The sequence below is a fragment of the Lissotriton helveticus genome, chromosome 7 (genome assembly GCF_964261635.1).
Source record: "Lissotriton helveticus chromosome 7, aLisHel1.1, whole genome shotgun sequence".
Lineage (NCBI taxonomy): Eukaryota > Metazoa > Chordata > Amphibia > Caudata > Salamandridae > Lissotriton > Lissotriton helveticus.
The window spans coordinates 1109714801-1109739876 of NC_136068.1; positions in this window are offsets into that span (position 1 = coordinate 1109714801).

Below are 25076 nucleotides of genomic sequence, written 5' to 3' on the forward strand. Positions count from 1 at the left end.
TTTATTAGGGGGAGGTAACGAAATTTACGATGAGGCGGTCCGGGTCTTGAATGAAGAATTGACATGGGATTATGATGGACTAGTGGGAACCCCTCATTCGTAATGTTTTGACATCAGATACTGTTGACGATTCCTGTGCAAACGCCAAATATTTATTGTTTAAGACACGAATGTTTAGAACTGTGGTAACATGTAAAGAATTTGCCCCGAGCAGAATATTTAGTATATAAGGAACAACCCTCTTTGTACAAATTGAACAGGCTCCTAGACACTGCCCGTGTGCAGTTTCTGTGACTTCTGTGTCCCTGCAGTAATAAACCTTTGGTCTTTGACGCCACCATCGAGAAGCCCGTGTTTCTGTTTGTTTGTGCACCGAGACAGGTTGAACTCCGGGGTCTTCGGGTGTTTTCCCTGACACCTCTGGACGGAACCAAAAAGTCCAGAACTCCAGGCACATGACACAGCAGAGGACAAAGATGCAGATGATTCTGCCTTCGTGGTAAGAAGGACGCAGTAGCATTCATCTCCGCCATATGGCCGGATTCTGCTTGGTTCTGCACCAGCATCATCACCTTCCACTGTCCCCCGATACACTCTGCGACACTCACCTTGGAACACCGACATAGACTGCCATATTCTGTTTGGTCACCAATGACACAGCATTCAGACTGCGGACTTCACTCTACCTCTTCCAATGAACTTGTCATTCCCTAAAGGACTCTAGCTGGCCCTCCACGGGCCAACAATGTGAAGTGAGGTTTGCATGGCCCTGTACTGCTCCAGCTACAACACTCCACTGAATGTGCATTAAACATTCATATTCACACAGATATGTCATGTCTATGATCATTCAAGTGTGGAAGTATAGATGAATGTAGGGTCAGTGATTCCCACTTACGTCCATGTTGCTCATGTTGTGGAACTTGAGTCACAGGGTGACACATTGCCGATAGCGGTCCGGGTGGCGCCGACATTACAACAGAGACACATGCATTAGTTACTTCCTTGTCCAGCCCAGGATGAAACCACACCCAGAGCCCCAGGGTCATTGTTCACACCCTTATGCTGGAATGGCATATGCCAGGCCAGCCCACTCCGCTTACACTCACAAGGGGGTACGACAATGCTACATGTCCCAGGTCTACCCTGTAGTGATCTGCTGATCACAGGCCTAGTTGTCAGCATACCACAGCCACTCCCTCATGGCAGGTTTTCACCCACACCACACCCATTCAGCACACGCATCACAGGACATGTGACCCCGCCAATAAAAAGAGCTGGGCGCACGTGCTCAACGCAATTTCCACTCTCTATCTGGGTGTATCTGTGTGGTTATTATTTATGCATGAGTGGCTAGGGCCTGACCACATTATATTCCCCACTGCCGGAGGTAACATGATGGCATCTGCACCATGATACTCAATCATAGAGTGTCCGTGACTTGCGTTGCACAGACTTGGTGGCACCGGATACACTGCGGCCGTCATGGGCCTACCACCACAGGACGGTGACTTTCGGTGCACTAAGGTAGGGGCATCTTAAGTGCTGAGCGGGTGTGCAGCCCGCGATGAATCACCATCCTGGTGGTCCGGACTGGTAAGGATTTGTGTGAGCCCTACTGGACTCTAGTGTAGGCCTGAGCCAGCGGGAAGGGCAGGCCTACCACCATGTGATGTTGCCTCGGGGTTCACAGATTTAGTAGCACCTAAAGAGCTGAGCGGATGTGCAGCCAGCGATGATGATGTGTGCACTCATATGATCTCTGCCATTGCGAAATCAAGACCCAGAATCAAGTGTGTGACCTGCTGGCCTGTGGGGCTGCATGATTTAGAGGCTGCCAAGGTCGCGGGCCCGTGGCTTGGAGCTTGCACTGGCACGTGGTGGGAAACTTGGAGACACGCCGGTGGTGGAAGGTGAGCAGTGAGGCCTGGGTGCGCAGGGGCAGGCAGTCACCGCTGGGCGGCGGGAGGGGCACACCAGCCTGTGGGCGAAGGGGCGGGCAAGCGATGATGGCGTGTGCAATTGTATGAACTCTGCCATTCATAAATCTGGACTCTGTTTCAGATAAGGGACCTGGTGAACTGCAGTGTATACCGGAACGTGGTTGGAGATACACCAGTGGCAGCAGGTGAGCAGTGAGGGCTAGGTCTGCAGTGTCGGCACTCTCTCTCCCTCTCTTCATTTCACTGTCTCTCTCTCTGTCCCTCTCTTTCTCTCTTTCCCTCTCTCTTTCTCTCTCTCTCTCCCTTTCTTTGTCTCTCTCTTTCTCTCTTTCTCTCTTTCTGTCCTTTGATGAGCACATGAAGCAGCTTTTTATCTTTAAGTTTGTCTTGCAGGCTGTGACTTACAGATTGTCCATAGAAGAACCCACCATGACTCTCCCAAATAGTTGTTTTGAATTTAACTTGAATAAAATGTTTTGTTTGGAAATTCAAAGATGAATGAATGATTCTCCTTTTTCTGAACACACATGGATATTAAGTGTTGTAATTGTGTGACATCAGGCAAATTGTTTTGTTTATGATTTTGTAAAGTTGATGTAACATATCTTTGTTCGGGTGGCGGTGGGTGACGGGCCTGGGGGTGGTGGCGGTGGGTGTTGTGGCTCTCTTGGGTACCCAAGCTGCATGATCAGTAGTGCCATGGCATCTGTTGTTCTTCAGGTGTGGCTCTGGGCTGGGCTTCCTTTTATGGTGCAGGTTCTTTACACCGGGTAAGAGCAGGTGTTAAATACCTGCTGCTAACGCGCCTTATTGCCTGTTTTGGGATCTTATCACCAATCTAGCTGGTCATTGAGAATGTTTTGAAGTGGTGTTTTTGCAGCATTTTGCATTGGAACGCCTACTCTGCATCTCATTAGCATTAGTTGTCGGGGTCATCTGTGGTGATGTTTTTTGCGGATGCTATTGCAGGTAAACTGGTGATATCGGTTGTTAGCACCAGCTTGTGAATGGGGCAATCAATTTATCACCACTTTGGATGCGATAAAGTGCTGATAAGTCCTTGAGACTATGCTCCTCAAAGCGCACATTGCTTTGGCGATGCAGCGCGGGTAACGAAATTCGTTTTTTTTTTCCGGTACTTACCTGACATCGTCCATATCCCGCATTTTACAACCCCCCACCCTGCCCCTCCTCTGCTTGACGTCACCGCCCGGTGTAACGCCCTGCACAAGCTGTGGCTGCAGGAATGCAGCTCTTACATGAGAATGAGGCACAATAAGGTGGTGCAAACTGGTGAGAAGGGGTCACACATGTGACCTCTAGACCACTTTTATGGAAAATGGGCCAAAAATACTATCTTCTGCCATTTTTCAAAGTATTCTTGAGGAGGGTGAAACCCCAAAACCACTAGGAAGGATGAGGCTTGCCTGCCACACAACAAATTATTGAAAGTTTCATTAGGAACCTCTTCATTTCAAAGATCACCAGTTTCCATGTCTCCTACCATTTTGCGTGGATTCTACCCCTCTTGTATCTTTGTCTTTTGAATCTAATGCCCTTCACCTCATCTCTTCATCTCTCTACCAGCCTGTTCGCGTTGATTCTGCCCATTACATCCATCTGTCCTCTTCCCTGTCTCCCTTTCTGCCAGCCTAGGGGTGAAAAAAATGAATGGGTCTCTAAAAGGGGTGTGGTCTCTGCAATTAAGGGTGTAGCTTAAACACGTAATCTAAGTTTCTGTGATTCCCATAGAGTTCAATCTGACTGGTACTTTGTTTCCTCTCTGGGCTTTCCGTGATTCAATCCAGAAATATAACACAACAACTGACATTCACCTAAAAACAGTCAGGAGTATTGATTTTGTCAATAGTTGTTAGCGGTTTAGGATAAATGAGTAACATCAATAAATTATTCTACTTTCACCTTGTCACTGTTTTGACCAATGAGTACGTCCTTCACAGATCTGCACAGAATCACAACTGCAACTGGAATAGAGTACTGTTTCTCTGTGTTCTCTGCAGAGAGGCCATGTATTGAATGATCATGTATTCTGGACACCTTCTTGACCCCCAGGCAGGCAAAGTGAAAAAGTTGTACTGCCTTCAGCCCCAACTCCAAAGCTCTCAATTGTAGACTGTTATAAACATCTGGAGGCAGAAGCAATCGAAATGGAGCGCACACCGCTAGCCCCTCCTCCTGGTCGCCCCTAGGGACTCTGGTACATGGAGTTCTTAAGTGGTTCACCCCAGTGGGTGCAAGTAGGTACTTGTAGAACTGATGATCTCTAGACCCGATACATGTCCCGGGTTTTTGGATATCGCCCGAGACATGGCTCGGGTTTCGGGATAACTTCCCTCATCAATGGAGAAAATAGTTAGGGGTGGAAGAGAAGGCCACCAAACAACCGTCAATGGCCTCGATGCCCGAACCGGCACGCAGGTGCGTCGTCCAGGAGCCAGTCGGCTCAAAGCTCAAGGGAGCCTATTTGTAGAAGCAATCGCAATGGAGCGCATACCGCTAGCCCCTCCTCCGGATCGCCCCTAGGGACTCTGGTACATGGAGTTCTTGAGTGGTTCACCCAGTGGGTGCAAGTAGGTACTTGTAGAACTGATGATCTCTGGACCCGATACATGTCCCGGGTTTTTGGATATCGCCTGAGACATGGCTCGGGTTTCGGGATAGCTTCCCTCATCAGTAGAGAAAATAGTTAGGGGTGGAAGAGAAGGCCGCCAAACAACCGTCAATGGCCTCGATGCCCGAACCGGCACGCAGGTGCGTCGTCCAGGAGCCCGTTGGCTCAAAGCTCAAGGGAGGCTATTTGTAGAAGCAATCGCAATGGAACGCACACCGCTAGCCCCTCCTCCGGATCGTCCCTAGGGACTCTGGTACATGGAGTTCTTGAGTGGTTCACCCCAGTGGGTGCACGTAGGTACTTGTAGAACTGATGATCTCTAGACCCGATACATGTACCAGGTTTTTGGATATCGCCCGAGACATGGCTCGGGTTTCGGGATAACTTCCCTCATCAGTAGAGAAAATAGTTAGGGGTGGAAGAGAAGGCCGCCAAACAACCGTCAATGGCCTCGATGCCCGAACCGGCACTCAGGTGCGTCGTCCAGGAGCCCGTCGGCTCAAAGCTCAAGGGAGCCTATTTGTAGAAGCAATCGCAATGGAGCGCACACCGCTAGCCCCTCCTCCGGATTGCCCCTAGGGACTCTGTTACATGGCGTTCTTGAGTGGTTCACCCCAGTGGGTGCAAGTAGGTACTTGTAGAACTGATGATCTCTAGACCCGATACAAGTCCCGGGTTTTTGGATATCGCCCGAGACATGGCTCGGGTTTCGGGATAACTTCCCTCATCAGTAGAGAAAATAGTTAGGGGTGGAAGAGAAGGCCGCCAAACAACCGTCAATGGCGTCGATGCCCGAACCGGCACTCAGGTGCGTCGTCCAGGAGCCCGTCGGCTCAAAGCTCAAGGGAGCCTATTTGTAGAAGCAATCGCAATGGAGCGCACACCGCTAGCCCCTCCTCCGGATTGCCCCTAGGGACTCTGTTACATGGCGTTCTTGAGTGGTTCACCCCAGTGGGTGCAAGTAGGTACTTGTAGAACTGATGATCTCTAGACCCGATACAAGTCCCGGGTTTTTGGATATCGCCCGAGACATGGCTCGGGTTTCGGGATAACTTCCCTCATCAGTAGAGAAAATAGTTAGGGGTGGAAGAGAAGGCCGCCAAACAACCGTCAATGGCCTCGATGCCCGAACCGGCACTCAGGTGCGTCGTCCAGGAGCCCGTCGGCTCAAAGCTCAAGGGAGCCTATTTGTAGAAGCAATCGCAATGGAGCGCACACCGCTAGCCCCTCCTCCGGATTGCCCCTAGGGACTCTGTTACATGGAGTTCTTGAGTGGTTCACCCCAGTGGGTGCAAGTAGGTACTTGTAGAACTGATGATCTCTAGACCCGATACAAGTCCCGGGTTTTTGGATATCGCCCGAGACATGGCTCGGGTTTCGGGATAACTTCCCTCATCAGTAGAGAAAATAGTTAGGGGTGGAAGAGAAGGCCGCCAAACAACCGTCAATGGCCTCGATGCCCGAACAGGCACGCAGGTGCGTCGTCCAGGAGCCCGTCGGCTCAAAGCTCAAGGGAGCCTATTTGTAGAAGCAATCGCAATGGACCTCACACCGCTAGCCCCTCCTCCAGATCGCCCCTAGGGACTCAGGTACATGGAGTTCTTGAGTGGTTCACCCCAGTGGGTTCAAGTAGGTACTTGTAGAACTGATGATCTCTAAACCCAATACATGTCCCGGGTTTTTGGATATCGCACGAGACATGGCTCGGGTTTCGGGATAACTTCCCTCATCAGTAGAGAAAATAGTTAGGGGTGGAAGAGAAGGCCGCGAAACAACCGTCAATGGCCTCCAGGAGCCCGTCGGCTCAAAGCTCAAGGGAGCCTATTTGTAGAAGCAATCGTAATGGAGCGCACACCGCTAGCCCCTTCTCCGCATCGCCCCTAGGGACTCTGGTACATGGAGTTCTTGAGTGGTTCACCCCAGTGGGTGCAAGTAGGTACTTGTAAAACTGATGATCTCTAGACCCGATACATGTCCCGGGTTTTTTGATATCGCCCGAGACATGGCTCGGGTTTCGGGATAACTTCCCTCATCAGTAGAGGAAATAGTTAGGGGTAGAAGAGAAGGCCGCCAAACAACCGTCAATGGCCTCGATGCCCGAACCGGCACGCAGGTGCGTCGTCCAGGAGCCGGTCGGCTCAAAGCTCAAGGGAGCCTATTTGTAGAAGCAATCGCAATGGAGCACATCCCGCTAGCCCCTCCTCCGGATCGCCCCTAGGTACACTGGTACATGGAGTTCTTGAGTGGTTCACCCCAGTGGGTGCAAGTAGGTACTTGTAGAACTGATGATCTCTAGACCGATACATGTCCCGGGTTTTGGATATCGCCCGAGACATGGCTCGGGTTTCGGGATAACTTCCCTCATCAGTAGAGAAAATAGTTAGGGGTGGAAGAGAAGGCCGCCAACAACCGTCAATGGCCTCGATGCGCGAACCGGCACTCAGGTGCGTCGTCCAGGAGCCCGTCGGCTCAAAGCTCAAGGGAGCCTATTTGTAGAAGCAATCGCAATGGATCGCTCACCGCTAGGCCCTCCTCCGGATCGCCCCTAGGGACTCTGGTACATGGAGTTCTTGAGTGGTTCACCCCAGTGGGTGCAAGTAGGTACTTGTAGAACTGATGATCTCTAGCCCCGATACATCTCCCGGGTTTTTGGATATCGCCCGGGACATGGCTCGGGTTTCGGGATAACTACCCTCATCAGTAGAGAAAATAGTTAGGGGTGGAAGAGAAGGCCGCCAAACAACCGTCAATGGCCTCGATGCCCGAACCGGCACGCAGGTGCGTCGTCCAGGAGCCGGTCGGCTCAAAGCTCAAGGGAGCCTATTTGTAGAAGCAATCGCAATGGAGCACATCCCGCTAGCCCCTCCTCCGGATCGCCCCTAGGTACACTGGTACATGGAGTTCTTGAGTGGTTCACCCCAGTGGGTGCAAGTAGGTACTTGTAGAACTGATGATCTCTAGACCGATACATGTCCCGGGTTTTGGATATCGCCCGAGACATGGCTCGGGTTTCGGGATAACTTCCCTCATCAGTAGAGAAAATAGTTAGGGGTGGAAGAGAAGGCCGCCAACAACCGTCAATGGCCTCGATGCGCGAACCGGCACTCAGGTGCGTCGTCCAGGAGCCCGTCGGCTCAAAGCTCAAGGGAGCCTATTTGTAGAAGCAATCACAATGGAGCGCACACCGCTAGCCCCTCCTCCGGATTGCCCCTAGGGACTCTGTTACATGGAGTTCTTGAGTGGTTCACCCCAGTGGGTGCAAGTAGGTACTTGTAGACCTGATGATCTCTAGACCCGATACAAGTCCCGGGTTTTTGGGTATCACCCGAGACATGGCTCAAGTTTCGGGATAACTCCCCTCATCAGTAGAGAAAATAGTTAGGGGTGGAAGAGAAGGCCGCTAAACAACCGTCAATGGCCTCGATGCCCAAACCGATATGCAGGTGCGTCGTCCAGGAGCCCGTCGGCTCAAAGCTCAAGGGAGCCTATTTGTAGAAGCAATCGCAATGGAGCGCACACCGCTATCCCCTTCTCCGCATCGCCCCTAGGGACTCTGGTACATGGAGTTCTTGAGTGATTCACCCCAGTGGGTGCAAGTAGGTACCTGTAGAACTGATGATCTCTAGACCCGATACATGTCCCGGGTTTTTCTATATCGCCCAAGACATGGCTCGGGTTTCGGGATAACTTCCCTCATCAGTAGAGGAAATAGTTAGGGGTGGAAGAGAAGGCCGCCAAACAACCGTCAATGGCCTCGATGCCCGACCTGGCACGCAGGTGCGTCGTCCAGGAGCCCGTCGGCTTAAAGCTCAAGGGAGCCTATTTGTAGAAGCAATCGCAATGGAGCGCACACCGCTAGGCCCTCCTCCGGATCGCCCCTAGGGACTCTGGTACATGGACTTCTTGAGTGGTTCACCCCAGTGGGTGCAAGTAGGTACTTGTAGAACTGATGATCTCTAGCCCCGATACATCTCCCGGGTTTTTGGATATCGCCCGGGACATGGCTCGGGTTTCGGGATAACTACCCTCATCAGTAGAGAAAATAGTTAGGGGTGGAAGAGAAGGCCGCCAAACAACCGTCAATGGCCTCGATGCCCGAACCAGCACGTAGGTTCGTCGTCCAAGAGCCCGTCGGCTCAAAGCTCAAGGGAGCCTATTTGTAGAAGCAATCGCAATGCAGCACACACCGCTAGCCCCTCCTCCGGATCGCCCCTAGGGACTCTGGTACATGGAGTTCTTGAGTGGTTCACCCCAGTGGGTGCAAGTAGGTACTTGTAGAACTGATGATCTTCATACCCGATACATGTCCCGGGTTTTTGGATATCGCCCGAGACATGGCTTAGGTTTCGGGATAACTTCCCTCATCAGTAGAGAAAATAGTTACGGGTGGAAGAGAAGGCCGCCAAACAACCGTCAATGGCCTGAATGCCCAAACCAGCACGCAGGTGCGTCGTCCAGGAGCCCGTCGGCTCAAAGCTCAAGGGAGCCTATTTGTAGAAGCAATCGCAATGGAGCGCACACCGCTAGCCCCTCCTCCGGATCGCCCCTAGGGACTCAGGTACATGGAGTTCTTGAGTGGTTCACCCCAGTGGGTGCAAGTAGGTACTTGTAGAACTGATGATCTCTAGACCCAATACATGTCCCGGGTTTTTGGATATCGCCCGAGACATGGCTCGGGGTTCGGGATAACTTCCCTCATCAGTAGAGAAAATAGTTAGGGGTGGAAGAGAAGGCCACCAAACAACCGTCAATGGCCTCGATGCCCGAACCGGCACGCAGGTGCGTCGTCCAGGAGCCCGTCGGCTCAAAGCTCAAGGGAACCTATTTGTAGAAGCAATCGCAATGGACCGCACACCGCTAGCCCCTCCTCCGGATCGCCCCTAGGGACTCTGGTACATGGAGTTCTTGAGTGGTTCACCCCAGTGGGTGCAAGTAGGTACTTGTAGAACTGATGATCTCTAGACCCGATACATGTCCCGGGTTTTTGGATATCGCCCGGGACATGGCTCGGGTTTCGGGATAACTTCCCTCATCAGTAGAGAAAATAGTTTGGGGTGGAAGAGAAGGCCGCCAAACAACCGTCAATGGCCTCGATGCCCGAACCGGCACGTAGGTGCGTCGTGCTGGAGCCCGTCGGCTCAAAGCTCTAGGGAGCCTATTTGTAGAAGCAATCGCAATGGAGCGCACACTGCTAGCCCCTCCTCCGGATCACCCCTAGGGACCCTGGTACATGGAGTTCTTGAGTGGTTCACCCCAGTGGGTGCAAGTAGGTACTTGTAGAACTGATGATCTCTAGACCCGATACATGTCCCGGGTTTTTGGATATCGCCCAAGACATGGATCGGGTTTCGGGATAACTTCCCTCATCAGTAGAGAAAATAGTTAGGGGTGGAAGAGAAGGCCGCCAAACAACCGTCAATGGCCTTGATGCACGAACCGGCATGCAGGTGCGTTGTCCAGGAGCCCGTCGGCTCAAAGCTCAAGGGAGCCTATTTGTAGAAGCAATCGCAATGGAGCACACACCGCTAGCCCCTCCTCCGGATCGCCCCTAGGGACTCTGGTACATGGAATTCTTGAGTGGTTCACCCCAGTGGGTGCAAGTAGGTACTTGTAGAACTGATGATCTCTAGACCCGATACATGTCCCGGGTTTTTGGATATCGCCCGAGACATGGCTCTGGTTTCGGGATAACTTCCCTCATCAGTAGAGAAAATAGTTAGGGGTGGAAGAAAAGGCCGCCAAACAACCGTCAATGGCCTCGATGCCCGAACCGGCACGCAGGTGCGTCGTTCAGGAGCCCGTCGGCTCAAAGCTCAAGGGAGCCTATTGGTAGAAGCAATCGCTGGTACATGGAGTTCTTGAGTGGTTCACCCCAGTGGGTGCAAGTAGGTACTTGTAGAACTGATGATCTCAAATAGTTAGGGGTGGAAGAGGACATGTATCTGGTCTAGAGATCATCAGTTCTACAAGTACCTACTTGCACCCACTGGGGTGAACCACTCGAGAACTCCATGTACCAGAGTCCCTAGGGGCGTTCCGGAGGAGGGGCTAGCGGTGTGCGCTCCATTGCGATTGCTTCTACAAATTGGCTCCCTTGAGCTTTGAGCCGACAGGCTTCTGGACGACGCACCTGCGTGCCGGTTCGGGCATCGAGGCCTTTGACGGTTGTTTGGCGGCCTTCTCTTCCACCCCTAACTATTTTCTCTACTGATGAGGGAAGTTATCCCGAAACCCGAGCCATGTCTCGGGCGATATCCAAAAACCCGGGACATGTATCGGGTCTAGAGATCATCAGATCTACAAGTTCCTACTTGCACCCACTGGGGTGAACCACTCGAGAACTCCATGTACCAGAGTCCCTAGGGGCGATCCGGAGGAGGGGCTAGCGGTGTGTGCTCCATTGCGATTGCTTCTACAAATTGGCTCCCTTGAGCTTTGAGCCGACGGGCTCCTGGACGACGCACCTGCGTGCTGGTTCGGGCATCAAGGCCTTTGACGGTTGGTTGGCGGCCTTCTCTTCCACCCCTAACTATTTTCTCTACTGATGAGGGAAGTTATCCCGAAACCCGAGCCATGTCTCGGGCGATATCCAAAAACTCGGGACATGTATCGGGTCTAGAGATAATCAGTTCTACAAGTACCTACTTGCACCCACTGGGGTGAACCACTCGAGAACTCCATGTACCAGAGACCCTAGGGGCGATCCCGAGGAGGGGCTAGCGGTGTTCACTCCATTGCGATTGCTTCTACAAATTGGCTCCCTTGAACTTTGAGCCGACGGGCTCCTGGACGACGCACCTGCGTGCCGGTTCGGACATCGAGGACTTTGACGGTTGTTTGGCGCCCTTCTCTTCCACCCCTAACTATTTTCTCTACTGATGCGGGAAGGTGTCCCGAATCCCGAGCCATGTCTCGGGCGATATCCCAAAACTCGGGACATGTATCGGGTCTAGAGATAATCAGTTCTACAAGTACCTACTTGCACCCACTGGGGTGAACCACTCGAGAACTCCATGTACCAGAGACCCTAGGGGCGATCCCGAGGAGGGGCTAGCGGTGTGCGCTCCATTACGATTGCTTCTATAAACACCTGGAGGCGCCATACAAGAGTAATATGCTGTGAAACAAAATACAGGATCACACATCCTGGAAATACCTAGAATTCTTAAGGAATACAAGATCAAGTGAAGCATGCGAACTACAAACAGGAACTAAGTTGCTGCCATTTATTACCCTAACATGCATTGTCAGACAGTGACACGAAATAGGCCCCACCACCAAAATAAAAGTGGCCCCCATTAGTGAATTAGGCAGCTCGAAAAATGTTTCATATTTGCAAATTAGAGCAGTTTTTAACTTGTAAAGACATGCTCTATACGATTTTGTACGGTATGGAAAACTGCATAGATTTGAATTTTATGCAGGCAATGTTTGTTTTAGTATCACACAAATCAACAGTAAGCTCTTATGACCATAAAGCAGGCTAATAAACATCCCAATACTGACCTGCCAGATTAGATAGTCGGGCACAGCCTGATTGCCCTATCAGCCAGACAGACCCTGCAAACGTGTCATACCTTAATAGTGCAGAACTAGACCAGTTTTTTTGCAGGTCCAGTAAGGACATGAGAATAGGACCAGATAGGAGGCCCGTTGAAATGTCCGTTCTAATTTACTGCTGGGTCTAAGACACTTAAAGCCCTGATCCAGCCAGTTGTATATGATGTGTCTGCTCCTCTGCCTGCACCCATTGCCTCACTGCCATACTCTCACCTATCTGCTCCCCCGCATCTCACTTTATTCTGTTTGTCTTACCCTTTTTTCTCACCTCTATGCTACTTTTCCCAGTTTCCCTCATCCTAGGTGAGCAGTTTTCATGTGACAGGACGTAAATCTATCCTTTGTTGTGCGCCCCGCAGGATATCCTGCTTTTCATTCATACTGGGGCAGGTGCTGCGCACGTAAGGGCACTTTATGTACCTGTCTAACCACTGCCATCAACATGCAGATGCAGCAATTAGGCCCAGAGAGAGGGACCAGCAGGGGCAATTGATAAAAAAAACAGAAAACATGTAAACTCTTAGGGGGCCCCCTGGAGCTTGAGACTCTGAAGTCTTTAAAGGTGCGAGGCCCCACTGCTGCGAGCAGACGCGGGCCCTGGTCAGCTGCCCTCGCTGCCCACGCTGCCCATGCCTAGCGCCAGCTCTGCCTGCTACAATAAATCTCAGGAAGCTGGGGAAAGTGACAAACGCTCCAGAAGTTGCACATGGCAGGGCAGATAGTCTACCGGGCGTTAGGGTGGGGAACAGTTTCACTACGTGGGGTCCGGTTTTTACAAGTTGTCCACGTTCTCCGCCGTGACGGGACAGAGGTCACAGCGTATCTGAGACGTGAGAGAACCAGGCCAGCAACCGCGGCTCTCCGTGACAGGGAGGGCGGACAGGTTAATGCTGTACTGCAGACGGATCAGGCAGGCACATAATTAAGTGCTAACTTGTCATTTTTTTTAATGAAGTCCTGAAGCCAGAGATTAGGAATTTTAATGAACCAGAATAATAATTAGTTAAATATTCCTTTTAATGATGGTCACGCGCATTCTCAGGCAGCGACTTTAGAATCACAAATGCCTCCTGCCCTAATTTCTTTCTGATAATTATGACACGGCCAATTGCTTTTCATATGTCTGCCCATTTTGGTGCCAGGGTGGCTGGCAGCGAGGTGGCTCTTTGCGGTATGACGCACTATACATAACTAGGTTTGCCACCCTGATTACGGGAGAAGTCTGCACGATACCTACAAGTACGTGCTACTTAAAGTTTGGTAGAAGTTTAGAGGCAACCCAATGCCCTTCTCACCAATGCATTCCTGGTAAAACTTCTTTTTGTGAGGACCTCTCCTGTTCAAAACCAGATAATTAAATTGTATGGGAAATTAATTGTAAACTCAATAGGGCAGTGACATAGACTGACCTACAACATTATAATAAATTTGATATCAGTCGATTCCAATAAATCAGTAAACTTCTAATAATATTTAGGTTATGCAACGGTAGTTTTTTTTTACAAACGAGCGGACGTAAAAATCATACTACAGCATGATAGAATCAAAATCAGTTTGTTTTAAGATGTTAAACGACGCTAAACCGGTGATAGTCTGTAATTTAGCGGTGTTCGGTACTGCTTGTAAAACATGCATGCAATCTGAGCCTGGGGGTATTAGTAACATTTCTTCTAAGAACAAATCCAATATGGGTCAAGAAGTTTCAAACCTTTCAACAGCTGTGTACGGGAATCTCCATTAGGTCATGGGACTGGGTTTTCAAGTTGGAAGATTCATCAGGTGTCGGCAAAAAAGGTACTTGTGTGGGTCAAATTCACTTTGACGAGTCAAACAAATATGACGAAACGCGTTATTGCACACCATTTCATACGTCAGGCTGTATCCTTGTAACACATGTTAATCACGCATGGCTCATTCCGAGGATACAACAGTGCTACAGTAACATGATCACTGTAAAACTACACATCTTCACATAAATGTGTTCCATTACTCTGCATCTCAACATACATCATGATGTATACCCTATTGTGCTCGAATGTTATGAAAAGTGTATTGATTTGTTAGGATCTAATCTTAAAGTAAGCTATCGTGTTCATTCTATCATGCTGGAATCTGACGTGAATATCAAATCCTAAGTGAAAATAAAATCCCACTAAGAAGGGTTTATTGATTTGATAGAATACACCCCTCCCTCCCCCCCCCCCCCCCCCCAACTTCCCGAAACCCTTCAAGGTCAAATTATTTTAACAAGGGCTTCCAGTTTTAGGGCATTTCGGTTTTGCCATTTTAGCATCTGTATTCATCCATATTTATTTTTTAGCTCATCTTATCACTTTTTGGTGATATTTATTTCTTTTAAATGAAAACATGAATTCACAAACAGTATATTTCGCAATGCTTTAACTGGTGCATGCACACTGGAATTGCATGTTTGCCTGTTTATAATGTTGTAAGGATCACATTTTGTATTAATACAAAAATAATTAGGAAATGTTATTGCCTTTTTAACTGTGAAAGCACTACTTCTAATCTAGAGAGATACTTAGAGACCCAAACGGTCATAGAGTCATCTTCCAGAAACACACACTAACGCCAACGTAATTGTACATGACTGCTATCTAGAGATTCTTCCTCATACACGAATTCGATCCATATACCACTAATTCGCAAGGCAGGAAACATCCAGGTCCACATACCCACCTCTACCACTGGACTACAGCAAAACGGACGCATGTATATATATATACTTAAATTACAGGAGAAACATTTATATACATATACACTGTAAATGATAACATGTGCATATGCAATTGAGTATGCACAGTGCACACACTATCTTGAGTAACCTCTCAGAACTATGTAACCAGCAGTATTACACGGCAAATGGAAAAATGATAAATGTATATATTTTAACTTAGCCTGCAAAGAGTACATAGCTTGGTTGGCATCCTATTATAATAGGTAACCATAAACTCTGGTGGATAAATGTGTTTTTTTAATTGTAAAGTGCTCTGATGCTCTCAGGTCATGTTTGTGCTATAGAAACCTCTCAAAATAAAAAAAAGAATAAATAAATAACCCTTTCTGTCATTCTGCGAAACGAAGGGCTTCATAGGTTTGATTGGTACCATAAAGAGCCTAGCCTATCAAAATGAGATCTGCTTTCAATTGTTTCTCTATTGAAAATTACAGACAGGGAATCAGATTGTTTTCCATCTGTCTTTATGTGTGAAAATCACTGAAAACAAAAAATGAGAACCTTACTTACAATGTTGTATGCCAACTTCAATGACCTAAAGTGATGCATATTCGGAACCTAGGCTGATTTTTAGGGTAGAGGCAGAGTTAAATACAGCATGCATCCCCTCTGCAGTCATTGCTTATGCACATCGATGGGGCCAACTTCAAATCTAACTCTTGATTAGTCTACTTCTACCCTTTCTATTGGGAGTAGGGTACCTCCCTGTCCTCCAAAGCGGGAATTATTCACTTGCTCATATCCCACCTGGATGAAAGCAAAAAGTCTTATTTCTGGGCAAGAGTGGTAATCATGGCTGCTGGCAGATCCTACATGCTTTCCACCCAAAGCATCCTTCATGAGTCCATAAAACCCTGCAAGTGTAGAGAATCCTTTGATGCATTAAGCAGGTTGAATGGGTCAAACAGCGCTGGATTGCGGCTGGCTGGATTGTGGAGTGTCACTTTTTTGCCAAAAGTGTAGTATTCAGCAAGGCCACCTAGCCTCGTGATGTAAATATTTCCATTGATTAGTGAATTTGTCAATGGACTTTCCTTCTGCCACTATCATACAGTTGCAGACGTTGTTAAAGTTCATTGGCTTACTGAACTGTGAACAGACTTATTCTGACTGCCATGCTAAGTGTAAAGTCAGGTACAAACACCAACTTTGAGCCAAGATTTGAAACCATGGGTTTCAAACACACTGAGTTCAGTTCTTGGTATCAGCACATTCGAAATTGCGTGGGTGAAGAGTGAATGAGGGAAATACAATGATAAAAAAATTGAAAGACCTTTTTTGCACATTAATCTCCATTATATTGTGCAAAAGGGGAAATCCGGTGCGAAAATTGAGCTGATGCAATGCACAACTATTATTTGCCAAGCATTTGTGGCAGCAGGCTCCACCGTGGCACTAAGAATTAGGCCTCAAGCCTAAGCATGCTCAGTACATGTGAAAATATTTGTTTTATGTATGTTTTGTGACTCAGAAAGGCAGATAAGGTCCTCACTAGGCTTGGGAAAAATTTGCCTAAATTATTTAGTTTAATTACGTGAAAGTTTGGTACAATTTTTTGAAATTATGCAAAATGCAAATCCTTCATTTAGACCTATTTTTTAACTTGATATGCATCCTTGTGTTAATTTTTGTTTTTGTGAAAACCACAAGTGTCACGAGCAACAGCCATTCGCATTCTGGTTCTTCTCCCATGCTATCATTTTGCCACAAACAGTGATGTGATTACACTTTCTGGTGCAATCTATATTTGGGGGTTTCCCGTAATAAGCATAATGTAAAATTCTGGAAAATTTCAAGAATTACATTGGCATAATTAAAATTTGACCAGTCTGGTCTTGCAGTAACTAGTGCGGCAGTGCCACACAAGCTGCAAAACAATGGGCTACTACCTTTACAGATATTAGGTATGGTGAACGCAGGCCATAATTTTATTCAAAAGGAAAAGCCATTGTTGATTTTGAATCTCGAGTATCAGACAACAAAAGAGCCAGTGTCCTTCTGGTGTATGTTTGAGACGCATGGAACAACTCAGTAGAGAAAGGTTATATTTTCAATTGAAGAATACTGGGCAGACAGACATTTACCAGTTTTATATAATTAAAAGTGAGCTGTAATTTGTAATTAAAAAGATGTTTATAAAACAATTGATATCATATTTATGTTGCATGTAATCATTGGTGTCTTCTACAGGGAGGACAGTTTACTTGATAAAAGGCTTTGTAGAATTTTGAAGGGATTTAATGGGGACTGTGGAGAAAAATGCATTTTGAGGCGGTGATGTTACCAAACCTAAACCATTATCTCTATTTGAAAGTAGTCTTCACACCTCGTTAAAGTCAACCACAGGTGGTGCAGCTACTGGCAGGCTAATGCAAATTACCTTCCAGAAGCAACAGACAGAGAACGGTAACTTTCTAAAAAATTATTATTCCTAAATATGCATTAAAAGTTTAACTTCATCTTTGAATTGTAATTTTAGTAAATATTAAAAAATAGTGATTGAATAATTTTTCTAGCTTGGCCCAAACCTGAGATAGCAGAATTAATGTTTTAATCTGTACTCTAGTTTTCCTCTTAGGACAGAAAGAGCCTTCCACTTTGAAAACATCTTTTGAGAGTAGGCCGGTGCTAAATTTCTCTATGTTCCACATTTAAACACTAGGCACCCTACCTTGTTGGCTACAAGGCTTACTTAGGGTGATGTATCAATACTTAAAAGGAAGGGGTTTCCCTAGTCAAACAAGTTATTTTGACATATTGGAAGTGCTTATTCAAACTGCAGCAGTCAGGTTACATAGGTAGGCTTGAAACCATGCTTTCATTGTCATATTCATGGATTTTGTGGGAGAGTAACCCCGAACCCCAAAATTTAGATCACCCAAAGTTAACCTCCGCAAATTCTGCTCCATAGGTTGATCTTGCATTAAAAGGCCTCACCCTCAACATCAAAACCAACATTAGGTAACAGTTGCAAATAACAAATTTATAGTGAGTTCTAGCTCAGGGAAACGTTAAAGGGCTTTATTACAAATCTCAAAATGAAGCGGTATAAATTAAAAGTTTACGTTAAAGTTTAAAATACCATGAAAGCTCAAATGCAGAGTACACAATCCGGAATCATAATTATTTTGAATTCCAAAAGAAGAGCAAAATCATCAGGAAAACTGACAGTATCCCAGATGTTCAGTGAAATCTCTGGCTTTCTCTCAGAATCAAGGGATTTGTATACACAATTGTTACATAGAAAATGTAGCTAAACCACAGGTTCAACATGGTATGTTCCCACGTATAATTTCATTTGACTGGTCAGAGTAATCAATGTCAATAACATTATACGTTAGCACAATTTCATTTTCTACAAAAGAATTGAGTATCTTCGGTGTCACTTTATCATAGGAAGTTCAACTAATATGTAACATTTCTCAGCAATAGAATATACCCCAGCCAAAGAGTGCTAAGTTCATTCATAATACATGCACTTTAGGAAAATCACTTTAAACATCAGATTGCCTTTTCTCTGCAGAATGAGATGGGAGGGTTAAGAGCATGAGTGAAATGAGCAGCATCAAAACAGCCTCTATGTTAATTAATATGACAATTTTATGAAAATGTAGCACAACTAAACTACATTAATACCAACGCTTCTGAATATCATATTAAACTTGTTTTAACAACAATCATAATAATTTAGTACTGTATTGGAGCCAACACAAAAAAATCATTATTTATTAGCGAAAAATATGGCTAAAACATGCCATAACAGTTTCCTCCCTCTGATTATGCTATAATCACTAAAAACACATTAATAACGCTTAATCAACCAGGAAATAATTTATCTGAAATCATTACCATTTTCAGTTGCTTTCTGGAACTATCCTCTGCTATCGTCATCTGTAGACGGGAACATCCATTACAACGCAGTCATTACAATGACCTACCTTTACAACGCAACTGTTACAACGCAACCGCCTTTACATCATATGCCATTACAATGCATGCCATTACAACGAGTGTCACTATAACACATGCCATTGCAATGCATACCATTGCAACGCATGCCATTACAACGCATTATAAGGTAAGTATTAAATATTTGTTTAGTATTAGGGTGGGTATGGGTTTTAGGGTACATGGGAATAGTGATTTTTACCCCTACACTATCCAACACTTTCCCTACTGTTGCACTCACAGGAGTGGGAATAGAAATTTCTACCCCTACACTATCCAACACTTACCCTACTGTTGCCCTAAAAATTGTATGCGTTGTAATGGTATGTGTTGTAATGGTATGCGTTGTAATGGTATATAAAAAAAATGTGTTGTAATGGCATGCATTGTAAAATCATGCAATGTAATGGTAGTTGCGATGTAAAGACTGTTTTGTAAAAGCATGCGTTGTAATTGCATGCGTTGTAACATCATATATTCCTGTAGACATGACCCTTAATACTCTCCATTGCCATGGAGCTCTCTTTTCATTATTCTATTTTCACCTTTACATTTGTTTTTATATCTACAAACAAATCACACAATCAGAAAATGTAACAAAAGAAACAGAACAAGTGCCCGCATAACTATGTGATTAGTACAGGAGTTAGGATTAATTTGAAAGAATTCCCACCTAAATTACCTAACAATTCACCAACCTTACTAAAACTCTTCCCTAAATCACAAAACTATGAACCTACAGTTTCCTGCAGTGTAGTTCCCATTAATCCGTAGGACCTGCACATTTGCGGACAACATACATTTTGGGTGAGGTGCCTAGACTGATTCCAAGCACCCCAGCAGGATATGTTGGCCTAGAGACTAGCTAGCTCACAGTGCCACCATGAGCCCGCCTAACCCAACCAGGGAGCGAATGGTTTCTGTCATCCACTGAACATGACAACTCTGATCCCTCGGGGATCGTGGTAACGGATCAGAACCTTTCTGCTCAGTCACTTGTGCTTACTTGTTCTCAGAGAAATATACAGCGAATACACAGTGGGACATTTTCAATATATTTATTGAATCAACATTATTCTTGTATAGAATACATGTGTTGCGATAATCAGTAGGCAGAAACAGATGAAAGTGATTACACGCACCAAAAGAGCACATAGCAGATACAGTTCCTCCATGGTTCTAAAACAGTGTATAACGGCAGGAATATAGTACAAGGCAGTAAATAGGCGTTCTCCTACTACGTAATCCCTAAACTGTGTAAGTCTAGAGTGTGTGTAGGTGTAGACCCAAGAATCCCCCCATGATTCAACCCCATTACCTGACGGAGATGTTAGACCACTACGTTGTGAAGTGTCAGCCTGCGGGGACCCTCAGTGTCAGCTGTGTGCCTCCTCTGCTAATCTTCTGAGATGTTTATTATTTATATATAAAAAAAATCTTTGCAGTGAACGAATAGATTAGCAATGTTTTCATACTATGTTCACTATCTAGGTCATTCATATGATCAACTCTAGGAAACACTACAGCTAAGTAATATGAACTAACCCAGTTTCACACCAAATTGAAATAAACAGTCTTTCAATATACATGAATAAATTCTCCTTAAAATTGGCTCTCCACCCTACAAATAATTTCCACTTACTTTGAAGTTGCATATTTCCAGTTCTACTGGTTGGATTTTTGACATTCTGGCATAGTTCTATTTATTAACATTTACTTGTGTAGTGATTTCATTTTATTATTGTTTCTGTGCTCCATTTAAAATACTTTTACACTTTGCCTCTAATTTAAGGTTGACAGCTTTTGTAGCAAGCTACCAGAGAGTTAAGCACAAGGTAAGTTATGACATTTGAGATTTTTTCTGACAAGGATTGTAGTTGTTGCTTGAGTAGGGCACTTATAATACACATTTTCTACTATGGGTCTCTTGTTTTTTGGGACATGTTTGATTATTTTTGAAAATTTAGAGAGCAGAACATTGAATTTTTGGATTTGTAAACTGATAGTGGAAAGTTCAGTGCAAAACTCCAAATCCCACAATGCATAGGGTGAGGGCCTAAAAGACTGAATTCGTAAAGTTATACATGATCCAAAATATCTCTCTTGTATTTTTGTAACACCTTGACCAACAGAGTGTTTGTACAATTTATGCAGATTCTTTCTCCAATGTTTGCCACAGTGTTTGTGCAATCATTGTAGGGATACTTTGATTAACAACTGTGGCTCCTGTTTATGATGTCTATATAGGAATCAGAATGATGTACAGGGTACTCCTTTTATTAAATATTAACATCAATCGGCAGTCAAGGGGTTGCAAATGATTTTCCCTAAATAAAGGCCAAAGAAAGGGAAATTAATATTTGAAGACACTTGCCTAGGACCCTCTGATTTAGCAGGAGTTGGTTCAAGTAGGATAGAAATTAAATTGGGTAATGTGCATGAGATTATGGATGCAGAAGCGTTCCCACCCAACCTCCCCTTTCATAATTTTCTCTTTGGAGGTCCAAACTTTAGACGTCAATGAAGAACAGGAAGCACTGTAGCTGCATCTCCTACTGGACTGGTATTTTTCAGAGGGTCAGAAGCAGTGGCATAACATAAAATGATGAGCCCCCCGCATAATGTCTTCCTCGTATCCATATGTTTTAGAATAAATCGGGGGCCTGGGTGTGAACCCCATGCGCAGCAAAGTTGCAGGAGTCAGCGTTATGTCATTGGACAGAAGCTATGACACTTTAAACGATGCAGTGAATAATGAGAAGAAAATGGGGAAATTACATTGACTGCCCACAGGCCAAAATTTGCTTATTTTATGTAACATAGCATGCAAAATTAAATCTGCGCACTTTTCTAATACACAAACTTGATTTTGGCACCACTATGGGCCTGATCTATATAAGGAATGTTAAGCTAACATAGAATATTCTGAGCAGCAATAGTAAAGTTATTTCTCCCAAAGGGTACTTTTTAGGTCTCGCATAGGCAGCGCATGCGCTGCTTCTACAAGGCATTAGGTAACCTTTATACGTTGGGTGAATCTCCACCTATTGTCGGTAGTTTCTCCTGCCGCTTGCCATTCGTTTACGCTGGCATTTATTTTGTTAGCGGGCTTATCCTTGGCTTACGATCCGATGTGTCACTTCCGTTTTTCCTTCTGTTTGGCAGGAAGCAGCACCAACCAACTACAGTTTTGTTCCGCCGCTAGGCGTTATCTATTCATGTGGGGACTACTTTTCCACCGCCGTTCACCAGTGCCGGTGTGCGCGAGCGTTGGCGGGCGTCGGCTTCAGTCAGATGTTGAAGGACCTTATGACAATCTCAAGTAGCAAGCAGCCCGACGTGGTATTAGGAGTCGGCTTTAGTCAGTTGTTGAAGGACCTAATGACAATCTTGAGAAGCAAGCGGCCCGACGCGGTATTGCTGTGTGATGTCACCGCTCCAGGGACACTTCCAGGCTTCCAGGTAATGCAGTGATGACAATCCTTTTCTCCTTATAGTACCTCTTTAGGTTCCCTTGGTAGGTCTTGTAGAACTGCCGTGGTAGGTACAGTGACGCTGCTCAGGCCCTATGGTTGTGGTTCCTATAGTACCAGGTAACACCTCGGTGAGCCCCCCGTCGCTCCTGTAGTAAAACGTTACAACTTTCTGGGCTCCCTCTGCGTCCTCACTACATCCCAGGCTGCCCTCTGGGCCTTGCCCCTTCTCTCACTGCTGTCCATGCTGCACTACTGCAGGCTCCGGGACCCCGTCAGCTGCAAGAGCCTCCCTGGGCACCGCCTACATACATGGCAATGCCTCGAACACCCTTCTCTATTCACTACATCCCAGGCCCCCCTCGTGGCACTGCCCCCTTCCCTCACTGCTGTCCACGCAGCACTACTGCAGGCTCCGGGACCCTGTCAGCTGCAAGAACCTCCCTGGGCACAGGCTACATACATAGCAATGCCTCGAACACCCACCGCTATTCACTACATCCCAGGCTGCCCTCTGGGCCCTACCCCCTTCCCTCATTGCTGTCCACACTGCACGACTGCTGGCTCCGGGACCCAGTCAGCTGCAAGAGCCTCCCTGGGCACCAGCGACAAACATGGCAATGCCTGGAACACCTGCCGCTATTTTGAGAGAAGGTATTTATAAACGGTGGAGGCAGGGAAGTGTGGGCCGACCGGTAGTAACCGCCCGCGTCCCCTTCACTGCAACCTCCACAATATATTTTCACAAATTTCGCCCTCCAGCCTTGACAGAATCCCACAAAACAATGTTGGGTTAAACACAAATTAACGTTAGCAAGTATAAAAGCCACCATTTCGTACTCTGCCAACCAAGATTCTAGACAGATATCTGCAGAGAGATTACATTAACTAATTGAGGTTGCAGAATGTAAACAAGTGCATTTCCCATCTATTAGTTGAACTTATATTTATTGTTCATGTAAAGTGTGGGCATTATTTTATATGTAGTTATTTGAAGGTAAAAGACTAACAAAAATACAGACAGAATTATTTTGTCCTTTTAAACACGTCTTTTCCCCTCCCCCTCTCTGACACTGGCCCCATTGCACTCCGTGTTTCAAATGATGTACGAGGAGAGAGGGTCCTTCCAGGTAAGGTACCCCATACCAATAACTTCAGTATTGTGTCTGCCCTATAACCTTCCTATAAAATCAGAACTTTATCTCAGTCGCACAGTGTTAGTTACAGCAGCCCTTACACACACATTATCATGATTTCATGCAATCCACAGGAAGTCAGAGAGTCAGACTCTAAAGGCTGCTCGGGCATATAGTTTAATTGTTACATCTCTCTGGGGTTACACGGATTTAACGATCACTGCTTTGCGTTTGTTTTTCACACTCCTTTATGTGTTTATAACACCCTCATCCTCTTTGTGGCTCTACTGGGTGTAGTCTAGGTGCTCAAGGCTGCACAGATATTTCTACAGGGAGAGTACTTTGTGATGGAGGGAGGGATTAGTAGAAAGACAAGCATTTGCAATGCAATAGGTCTCGTATTTACACAAGTTTGAGCTAGTCACATTGCAAATAACAATGCCTTTTATTTTTTATTGTTTGAAAAATACATGAAAGGCATTGCCATTTACAATGCCAATAGCTTAAATGCGCGTAAGCGTAGCTCCAACAAATAAAAGACCTATTACACAAGTACAAAACATTGCCATTTACAATGCCAATAGCTCCAACTTCAATAAATGCAAGACCTATTGAATTTCCAAGACTTATTACCCTTGTTATCACAGAGAACCTATTGCATTTCCAATGCTTGTTACCCTTGTTATCACAGAGAGAGGGACTACCTACTATGTCTGCTGAAAGGCTTGGCCCTCCTTCAACCTTGCGGGGACAAATATGCCTGCCCCTGGCCTCTCTTCCAGTCCTTTCTTTATAGGAGTACAAAAAGAACACACACTCTGTCCCTTTTTCCTACTCCCTCTTCCCCTTGGATTCAGGCTTCCAAACCTTTTCCTTGTGGATACAGAAATACATACCCCCTACCAAACCCATCCATCATGTGTGCAGTGGCGATTGGTGGAAAATCACATCAGAGGGGCGCCAAAAATATACACATAAAAATACAAGTTATAATATACAGAATAATATAAATATATAAATAAGAAAAAATCACTTATCTTAACCTGCCACTCGATGTTCTGCTGCACATCCTCATTGTTCTGCAGCATGTCCTCCGGATACGAAGCCCACAGCCAACTCTCTCATTCAATCAAGACTCTGTTCTCATGCTGTTAAGCAACTGGCTCTACGCTTCCAAAAGGCACTGTAGGCCTGTGCCCATTCTCCAACAAGGCTGTTCTAGACAGCCAGGTTGGTGAGGTTTGAATTACGCATGTCGGTTTGGCCATAGCAAGATAGCTGACCAAAGCAACATGTGCATTCAAACTTAACTGCCCACTTCTCAATGCGCACTGGCCCAGCCTTGATTCCACACTCCGTTTGTTGGTAGAGAGCAAAAAATAAAATGGTAATAAAATCGTTTCATTACCATTTTTTTTTCCACACTTTCTGCGGAGCACTGTTGGGGGGTGCGACGCTCCCCTGCTCCCATGGGGGAACCGCCACAGCATTGGCGTGAGTGCAAAGATGCTCAGACGACTTTTTTTAGGCCACTGGGCAGAGATGCTCGGGTCTCCTCTTGTATTACTGATGTCCAGGGTTCTCCTGACTACTTCTTGCCAATCACGATTTCGATTATGATTTGCA